The sequence below is a fragment of the Myotis nattereri genome (genome assembly GCF_964212035.1).
Source record: "Myotis nattereri genome assembly, chromosome: 8".
Taxonomy (NCBI): Eukaryota; Metazoa; Chordata; class Mammalia; order Chiroptera; family Vespertilionidae; genus Myotis; species Myotis nattereri.
In genome coordinates this window covers 29,975,188-29,999,191 of record NC_138083.1, presented here as the reverse complement: position 1 = coordinate 29,999,191, position 24,004 = coordinate 29,975,188, and the positions used below count along the sequence as shown (strand labels likewise).

The following is a 24,004-nucleotide window of genomic DNA, read 5'->3' as shown; positions in this document are numbered from 1 at the left end:
AGCCGAGAAAGGGCAACTTGAAATAAACATCATTGTTTAGGATGTCAGGTTGTTTACAGTGCCAGTAGAGAAAGACAAGTGGAAAGTGTAAGGAAAAGAGGATGATTGGCTTGAGGGTCTGGTCTTGTACAGGAGAGAGAGGATGGCTGGGGATGTCGATAAGTGTGTAAGAGGGGGGCTCAGAAAGTTGGGGTTCATGTCTGATGACCTATTTTTCTCCATAATGTAGAAAACAAGGTTATTTGCTGAGAGTGAGAAATGGGGGAAAGAATTGAGTAGAGACTTTATGAGGACAAAGGTTAGAATAGTTATTGAGAACAGTGGGACAGACTTGCTTAATTCAGGGCACCTATGCCAAGCTAAGTGTGGAGAATTTAAATTTGTAATGGTTAGTTTTCTTTAGCAACTTTGGCGTCATAAGTGGAGAAAGTAGAGTCAAGTCTTAATCTTGGATGAACATTTTGCAGGACAGGTGAGGCAGAAGAATGAGTGTGCAAGGAAAATGATGAGTTTGCTTATAGAACAATTCAACAAAAGTGTTAAGTCAGGGGCGGCGGGGTGGGGGTGGGGTGGGGGGGGGAAAACAGGCCAGGCTTCAGCTGATAAATAGGTACACTGGGGAGGGTGTGTTAAGGGATGGGACCTCTCTGAGGCAGAAGAAGAGGAGTGGTGGGAACCAGAGGAGGAGGACAGTTCATCAGTACCAGTGAATGGGATATTGACATTTAAAATGAGTGGAACAAAGATTCAGGGCTTGGATCTGGAAGTGAAACGCTGCGATGAAGTAGACCTGAGTGAGAGAGCAAGGACTAAGATTTAAACACAAAGTGTGAGGAGAAGCCACTTTCTGAACATTGGGATCTTGTTAGCAAACTGTGTGGAGAGGAGGAACCATAGACTGGAGGCCAAGTGATGGGAGAATGAGGGCAAGGCCTGGAGGTGGTAGATGAAATTAACCAGCGGGGCAGCAGAGTGCTGTAGACCTAGGAGATGCAGGCATCAGAGGAGGTGTTTCTACTCAATGACAGAGGACTAAAGGGGATCAGGAGAAAGACTCAGTGGTATGTCAATGAACATTTTGTAGGATAAGTGAGGCAGAAGAGTGAGTGTGCAAGGAAGCTGAGGAATTTGCTTACAGAACAATTCAACAAAAGTTCCGTAGTTGAGCCACCAATTGAGATAGACATGCAGGTATGGAAAAAAGAGGAGCTCCCACTGAAGACTGGGGAGAATTGGGGTCCTTGGGGAGCATCCTGCAGGTAGTTTAGGATAGGGGATTGTTGCTTATAATGGAAGAAAGGTTCTAGGCAGGGGTGGGCAAACTTTTTGACTCGAGGGCCACAATGGGTTCTTAAACTGGACCGGAGGGCTGGAACAAAAGCATGGATGGAGTGTTTGTGTGAACTAATATAAATTCAAAGTAAACATCAATACATAAAAGGGTATGGTCTTTTTTTTTTTTTTTTTTTTTAGTTTTATTCATTTCAAACGGGCCGGATCCGGCCCGTGGGCCGTAGTTTACCCACGGCTGTTCTAGAGCGATCAGATGGATGGATGGATGGATGGGAATTATTGAGGGGATACAGGAAGAGTAAAAAAGTAAGAGAGAATGAGAGTCCAGTCTGGGGCAGGGGTATGTTGCCCCTTCTATGGATACGAAGCTTACTAGAGATTAGAGGCATGATTGGAAGACCCTCAAATGCCTTAACTCAGGGACAAGCCAGTTTAATTCCAGCATCCCCGAAGGCCCCAGAGAGGGGTAGTGTAACCTCAGAATGAACAAGGGTCTCCCCAAATCCTCAGAGAAGTGATGGGGAATCCCAAGGAATCACAATGTGAGGAGAAATAATGGAGGCTCTGACTCCTTTCATCTGTCATGGTTTGAAATGCCATCCCATGTGTTTCATCTCACATGATGGAATGACCGTGAGGCTGTGAGATCTAAACTTCTAGTTAGTGGCCAAGATCATGAAAAAGGAGGTTTAAGGCCCTGGAGACAAAGCTGGTGATACCCACAGCTTTGCTGCACCTTCACCACAGTTCATGCATCTCAGACATCTAGTTATGGCAACAGAGCAAGCACCAGGGTTGGTTCTGACCTGTCTTTAAACCTGGATCCGACACTTGGATCCACAGGCAATTTCTTGACCCTTTTAGGGTCAGTTTTATCATGGGTATAAAATGGGGCTGTTTTCAGTGATAAATATAGTTCCTAGCACATGGTAGGAGTAAAATTAAAGAATTTTCTTTCCTCATGCCCAGATACAACTTGCGTATGGAGCCATGAGCAGCCACCTAGGTCTTACCCGGATTATTTCCAAAAGTTCTTAGTTCACATCTCTGTCCAACCAGAAGAATCAACAGTGACTTCCAACCAAACTATTTCTGCCCTTTGTATTTCCTGATCACTGGCCTCACTCAGATGTGGGGAGATTCATTTGGGTTTAATAAACAATTGTGCTTTATAGGATTGAGCTCACACTATAACTAGGACCTGAATTTCAGTGGGATTTATAGGTTGCATGCCTTAGGCTACAAGAGAATTGGCTTGACCTTGAAATTTGTCTAAAACTCCGAGTGAGTGGGTAAAATTCGTCGCTGAGAAACCTGTCTGGCCCAGGTAACATCAGTCAGTGTGCAGGAGCCTTGCTGCATTTTGCTCTGGGGGCTGAGCAGGAGCTGATTCCAATGGAGCCTTTTGGGGTCAGGAAGTAAACTGGTACCAGGGTGGAAATGGCATTTCCCAGCATTTGGCTTTCTTGTCCCTGGACAGGCAAGGAGAAGTGAGGGGCTGCTCTCCCATGGAGGCTATGGCCCATCACAATGCCCCCAACGGAAAGCTCACCCAGATCAATTAGGCTGGACTCAGCATAAAGTTCTAAGGTTACAACATAGAATTTTAGAAAAGGAAAAGAAGAAAGCTTGTTCAACAAGTCCTAGCAGATAGGACTAGAGCCTCTGGAACTGTGAGGAGGCTCTGGCAGGCCAGACTCCAGGCCTCATTCTCTCCCCATTATGGAGAGACTATGGGGAGTTGTCATTCCCCCAGGGATGGATGCCCAGCTGGGCATGGAAACAGAAGGTTTGGAGAAAGGCAAAGGTGGGTCCATCCCTACCCCATGCGGTGCCACAGCTTCCCAAACCACACTGTGAGCTGCTCTTACAGTCAGGAGGAGGAGGAGGCAAGACGATGGTTCAGAACCCAGGAGTACAACTACTGCCTTGTCCAAAGTAGGCAGGACAAGAGAGGAGAATACTATCACATCATGGACGATAGGATCTTGGACAAGCTCTCCCAGAGAGACGGGCTAAAACAGGCTCCACAGCACTTTCCAGGTAGGACTACCACATGCAGGCACGTCCCTAATCTCTCTCCTACCCAGTCCACCTGGGGCTATATCACCTTGAGAAATTCCTTTCTTTGGAATTAGGCAAAAAGGCCTTTTACGGCAGGTAAACCCATTCGGGAAAACTTTGCATGTATAAGTGAACCAGTAGTCTCCTTGCAGAGCATTAGGAATCCAAGATGGCATGAGTCTGAATGGCATGGTGGGGTGGGGGCTCTTGGTGGACGTGGCACTCTCTGGAGCATAGTGCCTGATTTATCTTTGGCATTCCATGAATGTTGGTTGAATATGCATTATAAATGTCTACTAAAGGGTTTTCTTTCTTTTTCTTTTTTTCATTTTTCTTCATCTTCTATTTTTGGTCTGTTCACATGAAATATTTAACTTGGATCCCTGGTCTAAAATTAAAACTTCAGGTTAGACAAGCTTGCAGAAATGAATCACATCCACTCAAGTAATTCTTAGGACAGTTGACCACAGGAAGAAGTCATCACTCATGAGCATGATTCAAGGTCACAGTGAATTGATTTCCTTTATTTCCATCCCGATTATAACGGCCCTTGTTCCCTGTTTCTAGAGAAAAGACTGCTCTGCTTTTCCCCACTGATTCTGGCTTTTATTCCTCCCTAGTTACTCATATCTTTGAACCCCAAATTCTAGGTGGCAACAAAGGGCCATCGTTGTCATTTCACACCACACATGGCTTAACAACCTCATAACTTTTACCTGAAATCAAGTGTTTCCAAGAAGTCTTGAACAGAGGGAAGTGAGTTGTGGGAGAGAATGAGTCAGTGGCCGAGAGCCATATCCCACTCAATAGTTCATCTTTATATTCCTTGGTGGTAGGAGTGGGGCCACTGGGAGGGTCTGTTGCAAACACATTGGATAGCTGGGATGGTTTATTTTTAGTGGTGAGAGAGAGAGAGGAAGAACTCCCAAAGATAGAACTCGTGCCCACACTCGGCTCTGCCAGTTCAGACTTGGGGGCGGCTGACAAAGTGGACAGGAGGTTCTGAGCCAGAACAAACAAGTCTGCAGGCCAACGCAAGTGGAAGGCTGGGGGTGGCAGCTGGCCCCACCACAATGCACAAGGAATGAGCTCCACAGGGTTCTGGATTTGGTCCTCAAATCCCTTCCAATGGGATTTACAGCAAGAGAGACCCATTTCCTTTCTTATTTGTCTTTTTCGCCATAACCAATGACCCCTTCTTCCCGCCAGTGACTTTGATAACTTTTCCCAGACTTCTCTCTGCTAATGACAACCCGTGGCCTCACAGTGCGGAGGAGTTGGGTGGGGAGGATTCATGTTTGGAACTAGATACACGTGAGCAGAGTAGACAGCCCTTATGGAGTGTGGCTTTAAAATCACAAAAAGACTGTGTATTTTCCAAACTTGACCCTGCACAAGCTGGCATGCTGCCTACAACCGCCCCATAAGAATGAAGCATTTCCACAGAAAGCCAATGTAAATCTGAGACCTGGAGATCAGTGCCTTATCTGGGAGTGGCAAGCCGAGACCTAGAGAATTAGCCTTGGCGAGTCAAAGGTTTTCTGGGCTGAGTGTTGTGTACCCTGGGTCTGAAGCCCCTTTTCAGATCTGTGTCTCTCCCTCCTCGGTGCTCTCAGAAGACACTCTGACAAACTCAGGCACACAGCGGGTAATGGCCCTGAGGCTCCCTTCCCAGGCCTTTGCATCTCATCAGATGTTCCGTAGAGTGCAGGAAGCCCACATGCAAGGTTTTTAGGACCCAAAAAGAGGCCAAGAAAGGCTTTTTGGTGTTGTTGTTTGGGGAGATCCATCCAGAGAGACCCTTGACTTCTTCATTTAAGGTTAAAGATTGCCTCTTTTGGGGTCTCAGGAGGGACAGGCCTCAGAGAGACAGATCTTAAAAGGAGGTCTGTCCAGTGTGTGTGTGTGTGTGTGTGTGTGTGTGTGTGTGTGTGTGTGTGTAATAGACTTCATTTTTTAGAGCCATTTTAGGTTCACAGCACAGCACAACTGAGTGGAGGATACAGAGATTTCCCACGTAACTTCTGCCCCCACATACTCGCAGTCTCCCCAGCTGTCAAAATCCTGTGCTGGGTAAGTGCTTGTATGTTACCTACATCGTGATGAACTTACGGTCACACATTATTGTCACTCAGGGTCCTTAGTTTACATTAGGTTCCACTCCGGGTGTTGCACATTCTATGGCTTTGACATATGTGTAACAACATGTATCCCTCATTATGGTGTCCTAAAGTAGTTTTACTGCCTGAACGATTCTCCGTGTTCTGCCTGCTCATCCCTCTCCATAATCGCTGGCAACCACGGATCTTTTCACTGTCTCCATGGTTCTGTTTTTCCCAGGACATCATATAATTGTAATCAGACAGAACATAGCTTTTCCAGATAAGCTCCTGTCACTCACTAATATACGTTTAAGTTCCTTCCATGTCTTTTCATGGCCTGATGGCCCATTTCCTTTTAGCGCTGAATAATGTTCCATTGTCCGGATGTGCCACAGTGCATCCGTTCACCTACTGAAGGACAGCTTGGTTGCTTCCAAGTTTGAAACCTTAATGAATAAAGCTGTATAAACGTCTGTGTGCAGTTTTTTTTAGCGTGGACTTAATGTTATGACCGCTGGGTCATATGGGAAGAAAGTTTCGTTTTGTGAGAAACTGCTACACTGTCTTCCAAAGTGGCCGTGCGGTTTTGCATCCCCTCCACAGTGCATGAGGACCCCTGCTGCTTCACAGCCTCCCCAGCACTGGGTGCTAGGGTGGTAGATTTAGGCCATTCTCATAGGTGTCCTGTGATATCGCGTTGCTGTTTTTAGTTGCATTTCCCTGATGACATATAATGTGGAGCATCTTTTCAGATGCTTATTTGCCATCTGTATATCTTCTTTAGTGAGATGCCTGTTAATGTCTGCCCACTTTTTTTTTTTTGAGTTGTTTGTTTTTAAATTGTTGAGTTTTAAAAGTTCTTTGTATATTTTGGGTAACAGTACTTTATCAGATATGTCATTTACAAATATTTCCTCTTAGCCTGTGGCTTATCTCCTTATTCTCATGACAGTATGCTTTGCAGAGCACAAAAATTTAATTTTAATGAAATCCAGCTTATCAGTTCTTTCTTTCATGGATAGTGCCTTGGTGTTGTGTCTAAAACATTATTGCCAAAACCATCGAGATTTGCTCCTTTGTTATTGTCTAGGAGTTTTATAGTTTTGCATTTTACAGTTAGGTCTGTGATCACTTTGAGTTAATTTTGTGAAGGGTGTAAGGTCTGTGTCTAGATTTATTTATTTTTTTCCTGCATGTAGATGCCAAGTTGTTCTACCCAATTTGTTGAAAAAACTATTTTTGCTCTAGTGGATAGCCAAGTCTAAACAGCTCTCGGAGCAGCGTTACATTTTTTACTATACAATCATAATCACATGATGTTTTAAAGCATGGTTTTTCCTCACCTATAAAAACGAAAAGAATTCCCACTGCTCAGGGACAATAAAGTAGCTGAAGGATACATATGAAAAACACTTGGCGGTTGTTATTATTTTTCTTTATAAGTAAGGATACAGGGTGCAGCTATTCATTGGCAGGATTGGCACTAAACGTAATCATCATATTTTAAACATCAATTTTCTGTTTCTGCCCTTCCTCCCTCTCTGTGTCACTATGTCCCTTGGTCTCAGCACTCACTGGGTATCAAGCCCTGGGTCTGTTGTCCTGACAAAGAATCCGGTTCAGTGTTTGGAACTCAGTGTGCGCCTCCCCTTTCATCCTCCGGTGTTTACATATTTTTAAATGTCTCTAAATGAAATATGCAAACAATGTATAGAACAAGGAAGAAACCATAATGGCAATTAGAAGAGATTTTTTAAAAATTAAACTAAAACAAAGAAATCACACATTAAAATTTGTAGTTATAACTTAATGAAAGTCAATATTTTAAATGCTTATATTAGAAAAGGAGAAAGGCTAGAACTTCATTAACTTAGCATGCAACTTAAGAATTAAAAAGAACAGCAAAATAAATCCAAAGAAGCAGAAGGAAGGAAACAATTGGTATAAAAATAGAAATTCATTATCTAGAAAATATACAGGAGAGAGCATTAACAAAACTAAAAGTTGGTTCTTTGAAAATATTAATAGTCAAACTTCTGGCAAAGAACAAAATTAAATAACAGAAATAAAATGGAAAACTACAAAAATTTAAAACATAGAAACAGTTTATTAGGAGTAATTCTTTAAATAATAAATTTAAAAACAGATATGAAATAGATAAATTCCTTTAAAAATACCACTTAATAAAATGGACTATAGAGGAAATAGAAAGCATCGGTATTCTATAACTAACCCTTGAAAAAACCGAATTAGCAGTTTAAAATTTTCCTTCAAGAATATACTAGACTCTGCCCTACCTGGTTTGTACTCTGTGGATAGAACGTGGGCCTGCAGACCAAAAGGTCCTGGGTTCGACTCTGGTCAAGGGCACATACCTTGGTTGCAAGCTCCTTCCCTGGTTGGGGCATGTGCAGAAGGCAACCGATTGATGTGTTTCTCTCACATCGATGTTTCTCTCTTTCTTTCCCTCTCTCTTCCACACTCTTAAAAAAAATCAATGGAAAAATATCCACAGATGAGGATTAACAAAAAAACAACAAACAAACAAACAAAAGAATATACTAGACTCTGATGCTTAAAGTTGAGTTTTAGTAAGCATTCAAGTAATAGATAGTTCCAATCTTATTCCAAACTCTTTCAGACAATAGAAAAATAGGGAACACTTCCAAATTAATTTTATAATGTGAGTATAACTTTGACACCAAAACCAAGCAAAGAAGGTTAAAAAGGAACATTATTGACTAATTTCACCCATGAACTTATTTGCAAAATCCTAAACAAAACCTTGTCAAGCCAAGTTCAAGGCAATGCTATGACCAACTTGGTTTTACCCCAAGAATACAAGAAGATTTAACATTAGAAAATCCCTTAACAAATTAAAGGATAAACACCATGTGATCATCTCAATAGATGCAAGAAAAGCATTTGGTAAAATTACAAATTTATTCATTATTAAAAGCTGTAAGCAAACTAGACACTTGCCTAACCTGATAAAAAAAGCATCTGTAAAATGGCAAAACAAGAATGTCATATCTCTTCCCTGGTATTCAATATTGTACTGGAAGTCTTAGCCAGTGAATTAACTAAAAAAATATATAAATAAATAAATTAGAAGTATAACAACTGGAATGGAAGAAACAAAACATTATATTTCAAAATATTTAAAATTGTCCAGCCCAGCTTGCTGCCCGCAGGAACATGATGCAGGATGCAGGAGGCGGGCGATGTGGAAGACGGACAGCTTTCGGACTTGGATTCCCAGGTGATGGTCCTCCCCAGCCCCAGGCTGCCCAAAGCACTAGGTGGGGACAGTGCAGCGGCCTGTGACCAGGATCACATTCTATGCCTGTTACAGGTGTGGATCCAGTGAAGAGAGGGGTTTGTTTTGTTTTGTTTCAGATGATGATGACTCTCTGGAAAAGCAGGCAACAAAAATGTTTTAACCCCCTTCCCAAACCAGAGCCTGTTCAGTTTGGCCAGAGCAGCCAGAAACCGCCTGTTGCCTGTCGCTGGAGAGAAGATCACCAGCCCTGGGTGCTGTGCTGCAGGAGCAGAACCAAGATGCAGTGGCCTCTGAACTTGGTATCCTGGAAATGGAAGGCACTGTTGACAAAAGCAGACAATCCGAGACCTGCAATTATTTGCTCAGAAATTAAAGTGGGTGTCTCAAGAACATACAGAAGAATTAGACAAAGAGCTAGATGAATATATGTGAGGTGGCAAAAAAAAAAAATAAAATAAAAAGGCTCAAAGGAAGAGGAAAATGGACGAGGTCATCTCAAACGGAAATGACCTGGCAAAGACAGACTAGGAGGCAGACTAGAAATGAACTGTAAAGGCTGCTGTGAGAGCACAGAGGGGGATTCTCAGGAGACGCGGCTGATGAAATTACTTTCCGGTTGCAGGAACCAAAGAAAGATCTGACAGCCTGAGGAGTGAGTGTAATTGGGAACCAAAAGGCAACTTCTGATGGAAACTACTGAAGTTGAACAAATGGTGGCCTTTTTATAATGAATGGCAGCCGGAGCACGTCTCTGGCTGGGCCAGATCACAGGCAGCACGGTTTGCTCCATAGAATGGTTTTGCAGATCCATTTAATTCAGTTTTCCAGAATGGTAGTTGAAGAAGAACAACAAGTGGAGTTTTCCCGAATCTCCTGAAAAGCACTCCTGGTACCAGTGAGGAACAAATTAAGAAAGGACATTTTCTACATTGAAAATCGAAAGGAATATGAAAATTGAAAAAAGCTGCTAGGAAGAGGAGAACACAGCCGTTGGGGGAAAAGTTGAAATAAACTGTTAAAAGTCTAAATTTTCAAGAAGATGATGATACATTAAGAGAAACGTTTGCAAGTAATAACAAATGACACCTTGGCCTCTTTTGATGAATCACAGGAAGCACAAAGCTGGATGGAGAGGAGGCCATTCAGGTTGACCATTCTCATGATTTGGACATTTTTTAGTTCATTTTGAGGAATAAGCCTTTAAAAAATGAAACCATTTCTACTGAATGGCTTCATTTTACTTTGCACTGATAAACATGAAAATCTGGAGAGAAAGACCTGTTTTCTTGTTTTAAATAAAATTGAATATGTGGAGAGACTAATGCCATTGATAGAAACATTTAAAATTTTCTCAAGGCTGACAAAACACTTAAAAGTATATAGCAGAGGATTTAATTTCTCAATCTGTTGCATGTGCTAATTGTAACTAGTTGATAATCGAATTTGTGCAGGTCATTATAACATGCTATTCAAAAGTTTGTTTTCTTTTTCTGATTTATCTTTGCAGTGAATTATGACCAGTTTCAAAACATTCCATTAAAAGATCCTAATAATACACATAAGTAGTTAAACTATTTTTTTACAAATGCATCCAAGTTTAGTTTGTGTTCTCAGAAGTTTTAGGCTATTTGAAGGATAATGATTAAAATTCAAATAGGTTGATATTGATGGCTCTTTGCACTTATTTGTTTGTCCAGGAGTAAATAAATAGCAGAAGCTTTTCCAAGGTGTATTCATTCATAACATTAAAAAATAAAAATAAAATAAAATAGCCTATGTTGTAAAAGTAAAAGTATCTTTATTTTTAAAATCTTTATTATTGAGAGTATTATAGATGTCCTCCTGTTTCCCCTTTCCCCCCGACTGCCTAGTTCCCACAAGGCCTCAGACCTTCACCACCCTTTATATGCATATAAGTTCTTCGGTTAATCTCCTCCCCCATCCCTTCCCTCTGAGATTCATCAATCTGTTCCATATTTCCATGCCTCTGGTTCTGTTTTATTCATCAGCTTATTTTGTTCATTACATTCCTTAATCATTTATTTTGATTTTTAGATTCAATTGTTGATAGATATGCATTTATTGCCATTTTATTGTTCATATTTTTAATCTTTTTTTCTTCTTCCTCTTCTTAAAGAATACCCTTCAACATTTCATGTAATAGTGGTAAAAAAGTACAAGTATCTTTAGATAACAGATTATCAGAAATAAGAAGAGTATTTAGAAAGGTTCTGAATATATATAGTTAAAATACTAATGATGCCAATTATGAAAGCAACAACATCTAGGAATAGATCTAACAAATGATGTGCAAAAGCATGGAGAAAGTATAAAACTTATTGAAAGATATTATCATATTAACCTAAATAAATGGACAGTATGTCATGTTTATGCCATAAAGACAATGCCATAAAGACAAAAATTCTCCACAAATTAGTCTATAAATTCAATGCAATTTTAATTCATAGAATTTGGTGATTCTAAAATTTTTATGCAATAACAAAGGGCAAAACACAGCCTGTATTTTCCTGAAGAAAAAGGTAGGGAGAGTTGTGATACTAGGTGTCAAGATTTATTCCAGTACTATAGTAATTAAGGCAGGCTGATGTTGGTTTGGGGATAGTGGTGTCAACCAAAAGCTCAGAATGGAGAACTGAGAAGCAGACTCACAGTAATATGGAATCCCATTCACGCCCACAGTGCCCACTGGAAACCAGTGGGGAAAGTTTGAATTCCTAAATATGGAAAGGTTTTTCCATGTGGAAAATATAAAATTGGATTTCTATCCCCATACCATACACAAAAATCAGTTCCAAGTAGAATAAAACCATAGTTGTGAAAAGTAAACTATACAGCTTTTATAAACAATATAGGGAAAAATTTATGATTTTTTAATAAAAAAAATTAATAAAGAAATTTACTCTGGGAGTAGATAAGAATTCCTTAAATTAAAAAATACCACAAAAACACAAACACTAATTGAAATGATAAATGAATTCATCTATATTAAAACCAAAAGTTTCTTTCCATTAAAAAACACTGTAGAACAAAAAAAAAACCCCAAAAGCTAGGATAAGATATTTGTAACTCATATAGGCTGCAAAGGATTAGTATCGAGAATGTACAAAGCATTTCTACAATAAAAAAAGAAAAGGTGGGCAGGGAGGGGGGGAGAACAATAGACATTTCACAGAAGAGGAAACGTAAATGATTCGTAAACTCTAATATATTTATCAAATATTGAGTTCATGAAAGAGGTAAGAACATAAAGATGGCAGTTTTGATTAATAGACATAGTTCAAAGTTAATATATGGAGAATTTAAAAGTATATTATTTTGATTTATAGAATTTTGCACCACCAAAACTGCAAGTAAACAAAGTTTTTGCTCTTGGGGAGTGTGAGACTGACTATCAGGGGAGGAACAAGTTTTCTTATATTCTTCTAAAAGCACACACATATGTTACTTAAAAAATTAAAGAAAATATAATAAAAACATTTCATTTTAACAAGAAGCAGAATGCTAACTAATCCAGAGCAAATATGTCCAAATAGGCAGCATCTACATATACATAATAGAGGCCCAGTGCCGAAATTTGTGCACTTGGGGTTGGGGGGTGTTCCCTAGCCTGGCCTGTGCCCTCTCACAGTGCAGGAGGCCCGTGATTGATCTCCCCAAAGAGGTAGGCCCCGCCCACCCATCCAGGGCTCCTCAATGGATTGCCCCAAAAAGGTAGGCGGGAGCTGGGGGTCCTGCCTCTGCACCACATGGAGCCATGGGACGCCCGGCATCGCCGCACGGAGCTGCCAGGGCCTGCCTCCGCCGGGCTGTGTGGGGCCGCGGGACCCGCTTCTGTGCAGCGCAAGCAGCGTCAAGTCCCTGACCACTGGTGGACACAGCCCCGCCCGCCCACCTGCACCCGCTGCACATGCAGCCTCCTGGTGATGGATTGTGATGGCGTGAGGGCATCACAGCATGACGGTGTGACAACCACATAGGCTTTTATTACAATAGATATTGAGAACACTACCAAGGGACATAAAAGAAGCATTTAATAAATGAAGGGCTGTGTAATGTGGGAATAAGAGAATAATGTTGGCCCTGACCGGTTTGGCTCAGTAGATAGAGCATCCGCCTGGGGACTGACGGGTCCTGGGTTCGATTCCGGTCAAGGGCATGTACCTTGGTTGCGGGCATATCCCCAGTGGGGGGTGTGCGGAAGGCAGCTGATCGATGTTTCTCTCTCATCGACGTTTCTGACTCTCTGTCCCTCTCCCTTCCTCTCTGTGGAAAATCAATAAAAATATATTTAAAAAAAAAAGAGGATAATGTTGTAAGGATGCCAGTTCTCCCCCAAACAACCTATGCATTTAACATCTCTCCAATCAAAAATATTTTCTTTAGACCTCAATAAAATGATCGAAAAGTCTGTTAGAAAAATATCAGAAAAGAATAGCCAAGAAACAATAAGAGTTGAAATTTTATTTTTCCTAAAAATTAAGATAACCTAAAAATTCAGTAATTGAAGTACTTTACTCCTGGTGGAATGATAGACAGAGAGATCGAGGTAGCAAGATAACATGATCAACTGAGTTCATCAGAGAGTATGAAAGGTAACATCCACAGGTGTGGGGGAAAGCGCATAGTTCTGGGGCCTGGGTTTACTTGGAACTAATGTGAAAGTCTTAAAACAGGCAACATATTATTAAGTGAAAAGAAAGTTATAAAACAGTTTGTGAAGTAAATTCTATTTTTGTAAGAATAAACTAAAGTTACACTTGAACACACAAACACACAGATACTAAGGATAAAAACAAATATAACACTGGTTATATCTGGTGGTTGGCCATATGCAGTTTTTATTTTCTATTTGTATCACTATTTTCTAATTTTTTTTAGAAGAAACTCAATTTTTAAAACTTGGCTAATTATTTTAGGAAATATAAAGTAGACCTAAACATTTCTATCACATATATTAAAAATATTTTTTAAACAATGCCAGATCTCTGGAATTCTACCACCCATATTTCTTTTCCATTGTATGACAAAAATATTAAACATGAAATTGTAGTTCTCAAATTAATTGAACTAGTCTCCTAAAAATACTTGCACTGCATTATTTTAAAGTTAGCAATAAAAACATTGATGAATTTCCAGGCAAAACAATAATACACTATGCTTTATGATATAGAAGTGAATTGGTTTAAAACAGCTCACTCCCCAACCACATCAGACCAACCAGTGCTACTGCCAACCCCTGGCTACAGTGCTACTACCAACCTCTGGCTACATGCATATTTTCTTCCCACCACTTTTTCTAAATTGCCCCATGATTTTACAGAGTCATTCTTTCGAGCTGAAAATTTCCATGCTTGGTTCTCTACCAAAGGTGATTTCATTTGGGAAAGATTGAAAAAATGTCCAAAGTGTCCAGTCATTTTTGCAGTTATATAAGGACGAAGAAAAACACTCTATTTGAAACACAATTTAAAAGGTGTTTTGACTTCCCAAATAGTCATTCTAAGTGGCTTGTTTTAAGAGGTTTAATATTTGCATCTCATCAGTCCCCAAATTGTGGTTTTTATCTTTAAAAATAGTCTGCTGCTGATGTCAGTGCTCTACTTTTTTTTCTTTTTCTTGCTTTCCTCAGTTTTTAAAAAAGAGAGAATAGAATGAATGGGCATTGTGCAGGCCTGGGGTTAAAGCCTGGGTCTGAGTTGGAGTACTAAAACGTTCTCCTGCCTGACCTTGGCCATGCCTTTTAGTCTGATGTGTCTGTTGATAGCCCTGCCGGCCCTGGTGAGCATCACAGGAGGTGCGTACAGGAAAGCTGGCTGGAGCTGACCAAGCTCTGTGAAATGCAAGCAAGTCACACTGACAGACGATCTTAAAGGTGTTTGGGTCTCTGTATGACTGCTGGCTTGCACTGAAAAGTCTATGCTAGCAGCATTTGCTGCACATTATGAAAAACAGTAAGTAAAATGAACTCCTGGGCAGCATTGCACAGTGAGCATTACATTTGAGGTTGCTCTTAATGCGGGCCTTTCGTTTTTGTTTTTTTTTAACCAAAGCTTATTTATACTGACTAACAGCCACAGAGCTATTGTATACTCACATGGGTTTTGCACTGTACAATTTTAAGGGGTGTCTTTCACAGACCCCTTAGCCAATCTATTCCTCCCAATTCTACTTGCCAGTGGAGAGGAGAACTCCATGGAGCATTAGAGAGGGAGGAAAAATTCACAGTTGCCATTTACGCTTATATCATATTTTACATTATAAAACTACTAGTGGCCCGGTGCACGAGTTTCATGAACTCAGGAGGGGGGGTGTCCCTCAGCCCAGCCTGCGCCCTCTCGCTGTCCGGGACCCCTTGGGGGATGTCCACCTGCCGGCAGTCAGACATCCCTCTCGCAGTCCGGGGCTCTTGCAGTCTGGGACTCCCTTCGCTCCTTACCGCCTGCCTCTGCTGCCACCGCTGCTGCACTCGCCAGACATAAGTCCAGCTTCTGGCTAAGCAGCGCTCCTCCTGTGGGTGTGCACTGACCACCAGGGGGCAGCACCTGCATTGAGCGTCTGCCCCCTGGTGGTCAGTGCGTGTCATAGTGACCAGTAGTTCCGATGTTTGGTCAATTTGCATATTAATTAGGGTTTTATTATATAGGAAGGATGTTTTAGGCACTTAAAAATAATCCAGTAATTTTATTACACATACCTTGAGATTTTGTTAGAAGATACTCAAATAATACAAGTTCAGGGGAAATACATCTAACACAGTGACACTGAGCAAGAAAATTCAAAGGAAATTAGACAGACATCTGTCTGTTTTTATCAATGAAAATATGGATGATTTTATATGAGTCCAAATGCATATTTATCTTAAGCTCTGACTATGGAAAATAGTTGGCCAAAACATTATTGATGAAACTATGCATCACTATCTATTGTTGGGTTAACCAAGCAACCACAAAAAAGGATAGATAATTAAATAAAACCAAGGAAATATATGACTATAAAGCAAGAAATCTCTTAATAGGAAACTGCAACCAACTCAAGACAATAATAATAATCAAACATTTATAAAGTGCCTCTGGGTGCCAGGCACTAATCTTAACATTTTGTATATATTAACTCATCACAAAACTCTGAAGTAGGTATTATTTTCTCTATTGTACAAACAAAAGACTTTGAGATCAAACAATAGCATTGATGACTTTAATTAATGGCTGCCCTGTACTCCTGGCTTTTGCCCTGTAACTTTGTAGTCTCCACCCATTTGGAACACTGGGCTAGTCTTGTGACTTGCTTGGCCAATAGAATAGAGAGGACGTGAGAACAAGCCTGGCTAGTCTCCTGGAGGAAGGAGGAGGTGAAGAAAGGTTGAGGCATCCCAGCCAAGGGGCAGCCCAGCAGAGCCACCTAGCTCTTAGTCACTCCCAGTACCGACGCTGCACAGACAGCCAAGAGTGCTTCTCAGCACACAAGGGCAGAACTCCGCCATTACCAATGTGTGAGCCATATTGCAGAGGAGAACTCCAAATTTAAACCCTCAGAACACTCTCATAACACACCAGATTACTGGGAGGTTGGTTACTGGCAATTAGCCCTTATGGACACAAAATATTCAAAATTGCACATCAGTTTGCTTTTAATAACTGAAGAAGTGACTCTCTTTCAGGATGTTGGAGCTCACCAGCCAAAGGCCACCAGGAACATTCCTGTGGTCAAACAGAGGGAGGGTTATTCAGCCGTTATACAGGGGAGAGAGCACACGGTGGGGTCCCTGGGACGTCTTGTTAAGAGGCCTTTATTGTGGTTTTAGGATTTGTACTGAGTGATTCTTGGGAAGGTCGAAGGAAGTTGGGAGCCACGTTTGGATTGGGCATGTCAGGAAGAGGAGAGCAGTCCTGGAGCCAGTCCCGTCAGAACGTGCAGGCAATCTGAGGCCTGGGTGTGCTGGTAATTTCTATTTAGCAGGTGTGAGGACTGAAACAGTGGTAGAGAGTTGTCATTGGTAAAGACACAGCAATAATCCTAGCAGCGAGAAAAAGAGAGACAAAAAATATTTCTTCCTGTGATTGTGGTATAGCCGTGTCTCTGTCTTATTTCAGGCATGGTCTCAGAGTGGCCTTGTCTGACTTTTGTTTATGTTCTCTGAATGTTGTTTATGTTCATTTGGGAACACTTTGCTTCAGCCTTGCTGTTAGCTGCTAGCTGCCAGCTGTTGGGGCCATTTTTTACTTTCTGGGGAATCACTTTGAGTCCATTGGTAGGAGCCCTTCTGACAGAATGAGGAAGTGCCCTGAGAGCAGCGCATTCTGAGGCATGTAAATTGCTTGTAGACATCGGCTCAGATGTCCAGAGACCAGATGATGGAAGTAGGAGGGTGGAAAGCTGTCGGGGAGGGAGGCATGGGGTGGCGGAGGGAGGAAGGCTACTGAAAACAGAGAATTTGACCAGGAGCCTACATATCAATCTTTCCCCAGCCGTGATTCTGAGAAAGGACTGAACCAGCAAATAAATAAATAGTTAGAGAAACATGCAGACTGCCTGTGGATAAAGATGGAATCAAGCAGTCAGGAAAACGGGAAAGAAAGGCCTATGGGAAAAAATAGAGCAGAGCTGAGTAAAGGGAGCAGCATACCCAGGAGAAGCAGAGGACAAGCCTAGTTCTGAAAATGATCACTGGCCGTATTCTGAAGAAAATGCCGGAAACTATGTGGTATTCTCTAAGCTGCACAAAGACAGGGCTTCTGAGTACTGGAATAAAAATAATGAAGGGTTTATAGGCAATTATGCAAAGACACCTGGATGAAATAGTGGAAATGTTTAAGATTGAGAAGGATTTAAATCCTTCAAACAAGTCTACAAATGCTGAACTTAAAATTATGTTTGAAAGTAGTAAAAGCTTACTTAATGAGACACATGAGTAAGGGATACAATGTGCAAATCTAAGAAAACAGAAAAGAGGCAATGAGGTGAAAATAAGAAAAGAGGAAAAAATAGAAACAAAGGATGGTGAACGGGAATGCCAAGCAAGGGAAATCCTAACGGAAAGACCAAACCGAATAGAGCTAAAATCGATTGTTCACCTTCCTCAGTTATCATTTCCCCCATTGCATTTTTTCTGAAATTAAGATGCATCTTATATTTTATAATTTGCCTGCCATTCCACACCCCTCCAAACTAGTCAGTGATACACCTTTTCAATTGACATCATCTTAGAATCAAGGAAATACATTAATGGGAAAAAATTTCTTCAACTAAGACAGATCCAAGTATTGAAGATTGAAAGAGCACACTTGAGTTCTAAGGAATATGAATGGAAAATACCCCAAATTAAAGACTTATTGGCAAACACCTTTCACTCTTAGAGAAAAAAAAATCTGTAAGCTTCCAGGCCTACATATCAGATTACTCACAAAAAAGCAAATGCCAGGCTACCTTTCTACTGCCCGCCAACACCAAAGGTTAGAAGCTCACAGAGGTTGAAAGTTGTGGCCCAGGAATTTTTTGCTCAGCTAAGTTGTTCATATTTAATAGCTGTGAAAAGACATTACTGGGACATGAAAGGTATATCACTCAGGGTTTATTTTAAGGAATTGGTCCATGAAGACCAATGGGGCCTGGAAAGTCTGAAATCTGTAGGGCAGCTGGCAAGCTGGAAACTCAGGTAGGATTTCTGTGGTCTTGAGGCAGAATTCCTTCTTCTTGGAGAAACCTCATTTTTTGTTCTTAAGACCTTCAACTGATTGGATGAGGCCCACCCATGCGATGGAGAGTGATCTGCTTTACTTAACATCTGCTGATTGTAAATATTAATCACATTTAAAAATACCTTCACAGCAGTCTAGGCTACTATTTGATCAAACAACTTGGCATCATAACTTAGTCAACTTGACACATAACATCAACTGCCACACAAAGATTCACAACATATATCAGCCTTCTTTTCTCCTTTTTAAAATATATTTATTTTATTGATTTTAGAGAGGAAGGGAGAGGGAAAGAATGATAGAAACATCAATGATGAGAATCATTGATTGGCTGCCTCCTGCATACCCCCTATTGGGGATGAGCCTGCAACCTGGGCATGTGCCCTTGACTGGAATTGAACCCGGGACCCGTCAGTCTGCAAGCCAACCCTCTATCCACTGAGCTAAACCAGCTAGGACTGTCAGCCTTCTTTAAAACAAATGTCTTAAAGATATTTTCTAGATGCAAAACATAAAATTGAGAAAACCATAATAAAAAGAATATTGATGACACAAAAATTATTAAAAGTAAGAACCTGAAAACTGTTCATCTCTTTTTAAAATTGAATAAAAATACAAAAATATTCTTGAAATGAAGGTGCTCTAATTTTAAAAAATAATGTAGTAACTATAATTTACATACAAAATCCCAGATTGCATTAACAAAGAGAAGGAAGAAAAATAAAATGAAGGTCTTGTCTAAGATTGAGAAAATAAAATGGTACCAATTTATACTGGGAAATTTGTTGGGAAAACATGATTTCAATATTTCAAAATATTAAATTAATAGCGATCACTGATTCATATCTGATAAGAATGAACTCACGGTTCTCAACCCTTAGCTGCACGTTAGAATCACCTGGAAAGCTTGTACACATCCTGATCCAAGACCAGTTACATAAGAATCTCTTGGGATGGGGCCCAGTCACTAGTAGTGTTTAAAGAGTCTCAGGTGATTCCAAAGTTGTTCAGCTAAGTTTGAGAGTCCCCAGCCTTGGCCTTTGTCCTTTTTCATGTTTCTTTAGGAGATGCATTTTACTTTAGCATAAAATTTCATTTACTTGCTCTTCTACCTTTCCACTTAGTCACCTTTTCAGTTATCCCTCGTTATTTGATTACAATCTACAACTTGCTGCTACTCAAAGTGTCATCCAAGGGCCAGAGATCTCAACATCTGCTCGGAGTTAGTTGAGAATGTACCTGTCCCATGGGCCTGCCTTCCTAAGTGGACTTCTTGCCTCCTACTCTTTCTTTCTTCAAGTGTCTTACAGAATGCTCTTTCCAAAACACAAGTCTGATAATGTCGTAAGCCCACCAATAAACAATCAGAAACTCCATGTGTCCTAAAATCAAAGGCCCTGAAAATGGGATTCAGGGTTCTTGAAGGATTGTCCTCTTTACCTTGTCTCAAACTTTTTTCTTTGCCTCATTTCCTGACTTCCTAATTCCAAGTACACCAGGCCATTAGCAATTCACCAAATGGGATAGGCCCTTCCACACTTCAGTTCTTGGGCTAATGTTTTCTTCAGCGATGAATGCCTCTTGCCCCATTTTCTCACTAATTCTTAATCTTTCAATTTGGGTGCCACCTCTGCTGTGAAGTCTGCCCTGATCTTCCAGTCAAAAGGAATTTCTTTCCTTTCTTATAGCACTGGTCTCATTCAGTCTTATGTGCTAACTTGTCTGTTTTTCCTTCTAGTTTGTTAATTCTTGAAGGGGAAGAACTATGCCCTTTCGCCCCTGATCCTCCAGTGAGTGAGTGTGGGTCACATTCCAGATGCCTGCACATGAATTCTTTCAGCAGGGTCAAGCCACTCCACATTCCATGGGCACTTCAGAGGGCAGGGCCAGCTCACACTTTATTTTAACAGTATTTATTGCAAAGTGCCTCTAACTTTGGCTTGTTAAGCAACTCCTTGATATTTTATGGACGTTCCATGCCCTCTTGTTATTTTCATCTTGTATTTCACGCTGGTGGTATTGTTTGCCCTGTCCTGTCACTTTCTTCATTTCACTCACGTTGACGCTTTCTTTCTGGGGGCTTTTAGTTAAAATCCACCTTGGATTTAAGGAACAAATCAACTCTTTTAAGGATGATGACTCAACTTCTTTTAAATCTGGGGACAATATCAGAGAAGTTCAAATAAATGTCTGAAGAATTGCCCAGGAACTTTGCCTGGGAAGGGAGTGTGGAATTTCAGTGTCCACTGATAAAAACATCCATACCTCTTGGTAGCTTCCAAAGAGAATAAGTCTGCCAGCCTGCCCGCAGGAGCACTGGGAAGACCATTAAGGGGCTTAGCAGCAGAGCAAGGTTGTCACTACTCAGGTATCATACTAATCAAACAATCACAGGTTCCTGCAAAAGCCTCTGACAAGCTAGCACACAGCCCAAGCCGTCCAACAGTGACTGGAAGGTGCCTGGTGCTTGGACTAAACACACCGACAGCTGCCTGACAGACACAGCTGGCTCTAGAGGTGAAAAAGCCCTAGATGAAAGCCATCTAAGAGGACAACATCTTTTCCCGATGTTTTTGCCTTCCTGAATAGCCTGATCCAAATAATCTGTACACATCATGCTCGCTCCCCCTTACAGACAGCTTGTTTACGACTGTAGTATAGCAATTTTATTGTATTTGTCCAGAGCCCACAGGCCAGGTTCCAAAGCACTAGAAGCCAGATTCTATGCTTGTCCTCTTGATCAAGCCCCTCCTCGTGCTCCATTAAACTGAGAGAATAAATCAAGAACGAGGAAGAGATGTGATCCAAGAAACAGAGGCAAATGGAATTTCAAAATGATAGTAATGAGAAGTCTCAGTATTACAGCTGCTCATCGGGCCTAATGTGTTACCAGCTCAAAGAAAAGGAGAATGAAGGTTCCAAGAGGGCATGTCTCTGTTAGGTCCAAAGGAGGAATGCACGAGGCCAGAGTGGTGAGGGATCACGAATTTATTCCATCATCCGCACACCAGGTGGCTGAGCCTGGATGGCTCCACCCCTAGTGACGGGAGTCAGCGGCTTTTAAAGGACTTTTGGCGGGCTTTTTCTGGGCGGAGAATTCTCTGTGCCGGTCCTGAGGGGAGAGATAATGGAATGTGGTCTCAGCAAAAGGGAATATCCATAGAGAAATGACCTGAAAAGTCAGTTTCCAGGGGAAGGGTATTGATTCAGTTGTTTGATCAGACCTAACAGTCTCCAAGAAAAAAAAAAATAGTAACTACAGGTTACTTGGTGTGATTGGTCTTTTGGAAAACCATTTTGAGAAGCTATTGGAAGATGTGGGGAGAGTTAGCAAATGGTAAAAAGAAGCCTAAGCAAATTAAAAGCAAGGCAATTACTAATTTCAGAAAAAAAAGTAAGAAAAGAAATGTTGTAGTAAGTGCAATGCCCAGTTGTGATTAATATTTGTATAAGCATGACAATGTGAACACAAAATAATATTAAACCCCAAATAGTGATAATAGAGTAAGAGAAACACATAGACAATAGAAGATTTCAATTTAACATTCTTGGTACAATACAGAGCAAGTGGAGAAAAATTAACTAAGGGTATAAAAATATAAATAAAATAACCAATAAGGTAGATATAGATGAAATTCTGTATCCTAATAAAAGTCAGTACATCTTGACAAGTACACATAATCATTCATGATAACTGAACTCGTTTTATAAGAAAAACGTAATAAATAGCAAGAAGCAAAATAATACAGGTAGCATTTTCTAATCACATTGCAATAAAACTAGAAATCAATACCATCAGAAAAAGCCTGAAAAAAAAACTTATTTTAAACTCTTGCTATTCAAATAGTAGTCTGTACACAATATTAGAAATGCTGAATCTCAGATGCACCTGATCTGCTAAGACGGAGTCTGCATTTTACAAAATACCCAGGGGATTTGCAAGTGTATTCATGTTTCTTTATTGCTATGGACTGAGTGTTTGTGGTGTCTCAAAATTCATATGTTAAAATCTAATCCCCAATGTGATGTTTTTTGAAAGTGGGGCCTTTGAGAGGTAATTAGGTCATGAAGGTGGACCCCTCATGAATGGGATTAGTGCCTTAAAAGAAGGAGCCAGAGAGCTAGCTCACCCTCTTTCTGCCGTGTAAGAATACAAGGAGAAGTCAGCCATCTGCAAACCCTTCCATCCTGGCACCCTGGCCTCAGATTTCCATACTCCAGAACTGTGAGAAATACAGTTCTGTTGTTGATAAGCCACTCAGTTTATGATATTTTGTTATAGCAGCTTGAGCTAAGACACTCATTATTTCTAGAAAATAACGATAATTAAAATAAACACTAGAACTATGGGTCAAAAACAGGGCAGAACAGAAAAAAAGTTAGCCTTAAATATTTATATTAAGAAAAGTAAAACAAAAAAAAAATCAATGCATTGAATATCCAACTCAAAAAATTAGGGGAAAACACAAAATAAAGTAAAAGAAAACTTAATGATGGTAAAGCGGAAATTATCAAGTTAGAAAAACAGTAGAATTAACTAAAGTCTGTTTCTCTTAAAAGAAAAAACTCAGTAAAATAGACTGACAAGTAGAGAATTTAATCAAGCAAAAAGGGAGGAAACACAAACACAAAGTAAGAAAGGACAAAAAAATAAGCTCATCAACTGAGTACATTTTTTCAAAACCAGACTATCTGTACGATTCTATGCAAGTGGATTTAAATATGCAAATAAAATTGTAAAACCTGAATAAAATAAATAATTTTTGTGGAAAAGATAATTCACTAAAACCCATCTCAAGAAACACAAAGACCATAAGAACCAAAAACATACAGATCCATTTTTGTTAAAGAAATAGAGGAAAAAATTGAAGAATAAGCCTCCATCAACTCATAGAACATACAAACCAGCCTAGATAGTTTCATATAAGTATTCTACCCACCCTACAAGGCTCCATCATTATAATGCTGTTTGAACCTATCCAGGACATTAGAGAAGAAGAAATTCCAAATTATTTTTATAAAATGAATATAACATTGATAACAAAACCTAGAGTAAAGTGTACAAGAAAAGAAAAATTAATCTCACTTGTAAATATACATATTAAAGTTTAAATATAACAACAGCGATTAGAACCAAGCAGTTCAACAAGAGGATAGTAGCATAAATCAAGAAGGATTCATTCCAGAAATGCAAGGATGGTTTAATTTTTTTATAGATTAATAGATTTTAGAATAAAAATTTTTAACATATTGATGCTAAAAAGACATTTAATTTGCTTTTAAATTTAAAATACTTTTAAAAAGAAATTAATAAATACTAAAATTAGGAACACAGAAAGGATGCCCACTTTCATTTAATATTGTATTGGTGGCATTAGTCACTTCTATTGGACAAAAGAAAAATACTTCCGGTAGGAAACATTAGAAGAGAGAAGGTGTGGGGAACTCACTGCTCTATCCCGCCAACTATGCCAAGTGTGGGATGTACTTGCTCTTTGAAACTGCACATACATCTGAATCCTGCTCAGAGCGCCAATTGTAAGGGA

The 24,004-nt window shown here is 40.2% G+C and overlaps 1 pseudogene across 1 annotated transcript; it reads left to right on the top strand.

Annotated features, from left to right (window-relative positions):
- Positions 1-8,667: 8,667 nt before the first annotated feature.
- On the top strand, positions 8,668-9,921 carry LOC308523693 (phosphorylated adapter RNA export protein-like; annotated as a pseudogene). Its single transcript has 2 exons — positions 8,668-9,489; positions 9,588-9,921. The product of its transcript is annotated as a phosphorylated adapter RNA export protein-like (transcript).
- The last annotated feature ends 14,083 nt before the right edge of the window (positions 9,922-24,004 follow it).